This window comes from Tamandua tetradactyla, chromosome 1, assembly GCF_023851605.1.
Source record: "Tamandua tetradactyla isolate mTamTet1 chromosome 1, mTamTet1.pri, whole genome shotgun sequence".
Lineage (NCBI taxonomy): Eukaryota > Metazoa > Chordata > Mammalia > Pilosa > Myrmecophagidae > Tamandua > Tamandua tetradactyla.
In genome coordinates this window covers 25,911,242-25,911,912 of record NC_135327.1, presented here as the reverse complement: position 1 = coordinate 25,911,912, position 671 = coordinate 25,911,242, and the positions used below count along the sequence as shown (strand labels likewise).

The following is a 671-nucleotide window of genomic DNA, read 5'->3' as shown; positions in this document are numbered from 1 at the left end:
TGTGGTTTCCTTCAGAGAGACAGGTTTAGATCAGTCATCTTACGAATCTATGAATCTCCAGTTATCACCCAGACAGTTGTGGGTGATACGATCTACTCAGAAGGAAACTGATCCGAGCTTCAGTAGAAAGAATTTAATTTAGATACTGTGGAAAACTTCCTGATATCTAAGGATATTAAACTCTGGAATGCATGACGAAGGTCTCAGGCAGAATATCTCTTTTTTTGGGGGAAGGGGGGTGGTGGTGCATGGTCCGGGAATCGAACCCGGGTCTTCTGCACAAAAGGCAGGCATTCTAACCACTGAACTACCCATGCACCCAGAATATCTCTTTAATACTAAGAATTTGAAATCAAGAAGTTTCATTTTGGCTCCAAGATGGAGGTTTAGAGCCAGCGTTTGCGCAAGCGTTTTTGTGGATCTCGGAACGGGGTGGGTTTAATTTTCTGCATAACTTTGTGCTGGGTCTATTGGCGATGCTTGGCACAGTTACTGGTTTTGCCCTTGAAGTCATGCATTATCTAATTTCACGATTCGGCTCACCACACGTTAGAAACAGACACACTGTCAGGCCTAACTTAATGAATTACTAAAATTAGCATTATTGAAAAAATGAACTACCAGGGAAACTGCTGATTTTAATCAATAGTTCAAGTGAGCATGATTAAAGA

The 671-nt window shown here is 41.6% G+C and overlaps 1 non-coding gene across 1 annotated transcript; it reads right to left on the bottom strand.

The window, feature by feature from the left end:
• Positions 1 to 245: 245 nt before the first annotated feature.
• TRNAK-UUU (transfer RNA lysine (anticodon UUU)) lies at positions 246 to 317 on the bottom strand. Its single transcript has one exon. It is a non-coding gene; the product is annotated as a tRNA-Lys (tRNA).
• Positions 318 to 671: the final 354 nt, after the last annotated feature.